The sequence below is a fragment of the Marmota marmota genome, unplaced genomic scaffold, assembly GCF_001458135.2.
Source record: "Marmota marmota marmota unplaced genomic scaffold, marMar, whole genome shotgun sequence".
NCBI classification, from domain to species: Eukaryota; Metazoa; Chordata; class Mammalia; order Rodentia; family Sciuridae; genus Marmota; species Marmota marmota.
This window is the reverse complement of record NW_026000185.1, coordinates 25,280-29,020: the sequence shown is the minus strand read 5'-3', so window position 1 is coordinate 29,020 and position 3,741 is coordinate 25,280.

Here is a 3,741-nt window from a genome sequence, read left to right as displayed (position 1 = left end):
GTGGAGAAATGTTATGTGGGGATCTGGGGTTCTCTGATGCAGAGGGGATCACCACCACACTTGTTCTATTTCCATTAGGGACCACAGGACTAGGTCCCTGGGATAGAGGGGTCTCCCTAATCCTGGAGGTAAAGATCTGGGGACCCAAGGCAGGTGTTCAGTGAGGACAGAATTAGGGAATATGTGAGGAAGGAGCATCAGCCCCCACATCACATGCTCTGCTTGCTGAGACAGTCATTATTAGAACACAGATGAACTCACTGTTGCCAGGGTGGGACAGATGCCTCAGAGCCACCTGTGTCTCTGTGGGTGGATGGGGTTGTTTACCTGTCCTTCTGTGGATGACATTTGCATGTTGGTGGCTAGGGCATTACAAAGAAGGCTGCTCTGAACATTCCTGTACACATGTGCTCTGCGAACTCACCTTCACTTTCCCATTAGTAGTGCAATGGCTGGCAACATGGAGGCATGTGTTGACATGTGGCCAGCAGGGGGTTCTCAGAGTGACTTTTTCTGATCCCCTTGAATCGTCTTTCTGCCAGGGATGGGTGTCCTGTGTCCACAGCAAACTTCCTTCTCAGGATTCACCTGAGGAAATTTCATGGCTGGAGATACCTGGAGTCTAGGTCCACAGTGAGGTAACCCTAACCTTCAAGGCCTGCCCTAATTCTCACCCCTGTGGTTCACCAGGGAAGACCATGGCTTTAGACACCTTGGGGCTGACTGTGGTGACAAAAGCTTCCTTCTCTTTGGGACCTACACAGGGAGATGCTGTGGCTGGGGATCCCTGGGGGCCATGTCCACAGTGAGGTAACTCTAACTCTAAACTTGGAACCCACCCAGGAAGAGATCATGGCTGCAGGTACCTTGGAGCCATGACTCTTGTGGCAGAGCCTCTTGGTACCCTCACAGGGAGATGTCTTGGCTGGGGACATCTGGGGACAATGTGTACCACAGGATTTCTTCCCCTTGGCATCTACATGTGGATTCCACTGTGGTTTTGGGATTACTGAAGTCTATCTGAGGAAAAGGTGGGGAGAAATGAGGAAAAGCCTCTTGTCCATTATCCCATGTGCTGAGGAAGAAGCTCTGCTGTTTTTACTTTTGTAGTTAATATTTTAGTGGGACTTAATTTTATAAAAGTATCCATTGTGAGGCTTTGGCTATTCATTGCCATAGTATCCTAAAGTACATTTTATGGTGAAAAATCCCAGGACACTGAAAGGAGAAACCGAGACATAAGCTCAGGATAGTGCAGGGAAGGCCTGGGTTTCCCAGCATGTGGAGACTCAATAGTGCATGAGGGCAAGGGCTAATGGCGCTTCATTGTTTATATTTATTTTTATGGCTCATTTTTTCCAGTGTTAGAGTACTTGAAAAATGTTGAGAAGTTGATGTATCAATGTGACAATAATATTGTGGGTGCATTGAAGATATCTTCCAACTATGTGACACAATGAGTTTTGTAGACAATACCAGAGCTTTCTGGGTAAGTCTGCACACAGTTGAGTGGCCTGCCTGATAATTCCCGGAAGCCACTGTGGTGATAACTCTGCCAGACTACACTGCCAAGAATCCCTGGGATGCCTGGGCAAGCATATTGCTACAGCTCTCACAGTCCTTTGTAGTGAGGGCCAGACAGCCAATCACTGAGCTACACTACCCAGATTTCTTGGGATACCAGGGCAAGCACATGGCCCAAAGCTTCCAAAGGCCTCCATGGTGGGGGCTGAGCAGCAGAATGCCAGACTGCAGTGGCACAATCCTCAGGGTTCTCTGGATATCCATGTGACATGCAGCGGCACCAATACAAATAGATCAAAAAACAGATAGACATGGATTGAGTTTTCAGGAGGGGTCACTGAGACAATAAAATTACTTGAAAATCAGAAAGGCCAGTATGGGTTCCTCAGTGGCCCCTGACTAAAGAAAAGACAAGCAGCCCATGACCTTGTCAATCAACAATTAGTGGAGGGACATATACAACCTTCTGTATCTCCCCATAATACTCCCATTTTTGTTATTAAAAAGAAATCTGGCAAATGGAGACTATTACAAGATTTAAGAGTTATTAATAATGAAATGGTTATCATGGGACCTGCTCAATCGGGGATTCCTCAATTGTCTGCTTTGCTAAAAACCTGGTATGTTTTAGCTATAGATATTAAAGATTGTTTTTTCTCCATTCCAATTCATCCTGAGGATAGTCCACATTTTGCATTTACTGTCCCTGTGCTGAATCATGAAGGTCCTGATCAGAGATATGAATGTAACGTACTCCCTCAAGGGATGGCTAATAGTCCTACTATGTGTCAAGTTTATGTTGACAAAGCAATCCAGCCACTTAGAAATCAAAATCCTGAACTATATGTATTTCATTATATGGATGATGTATTATTAGCACACAAAGATAAAAATACATTGCTAGAATGCTATGCTACACTTACAAACTTATTAAAAATTATAATCTAGAGATAGCAATAGATAAAGTACAATTAAATTTTCCAATTAATTATTTAGGAGTTCTATTATCCTCGACCATGGTCTGCCCACCAAAAATTCAAATACGAGTAGATCAACTTAAAACACTTAATGACTTTCAAAAATTGTTAGGAGACATAAATTGGATAAGGCCTTATCTAGGCATACCAACAGGAGAGTTGGGACCTTTATTTGATATCTTAAAAGGTCCATCAGATCCAAATTTACTCCACATGTTAACGCCTGAAGTGAGAAAAACATTAAAACTCATTGAAACATATATGGAAAATATGCATCTGGATAGAATTGATATGTTTGCCTCTGTTATTTATTGTATTACCCACTGAAAATATTCCTACAGGAGTATTTTGGCAAGAAGGTCCGTTTTTATGGATACATTTATCTTATTCTCCTAACACTATTCTTACTAGGTATCCTGAGGCTGTGGGACAATTAATACTCAAAGGAATAAAAGCAGCAAAGGGAGTGTTTGGAATTTCTCCTAATAAAATTATTACTCCATATACTATGGATCAAATTGATGAGTTAGCTAATGAGTTAAATACTTGGGCAATAATCATGTGCAAATCTATTTGTTCATTTGATAACCACTTACCATCTAATCCTTTGTTGTCTTTTTGGTCCTCGCATCCTGTAGTTTTTCCAAAAATGACAAGAAAAACACTTATCATGAATGCTCCAATAATATTTACTGATGGGTCAAATAATGGTACAGCAGCAGTAGTTACCCCTGCTCAAGCTTTTACATTTTTAGCACCCAAACAATCAGCTCAAAAGGTAGAGCTTAATGCAGTATTACAAGCTTTTGTGATGTTTAAAGATTCTGTATTTAATTTATTTTCTGACAGTCAATATATAGTTAATGCTATAATATCCCTTGAAGATGCTGGTAGGATTTCCCCTTCCTCTACTGTTTTCTCTTTGTTTTCCACTATACAAAGTCTAATTTGGGACAGAAAAGATCCATTCTTCATAGGACATATCAGGGCACATACAAGATTTCCTGGAGCCCTTAGTTCAGGCAATGATTTAGCAGATAAAACTACACATGACATACATGTTTTTTCAATACTAGAAGAAGCTACAAATTTTCACAAATCCTTCCATGTCTATGCTAGTACTTTACAAAAGCATTTTAAAATAACTAAGGAACAAGCTAGACATATAGTAAAACAATGTCAAAATTGTGTGACATTTTTACCACAAGTTAATCTTGGAATCAATCCTAGAGGACTGATA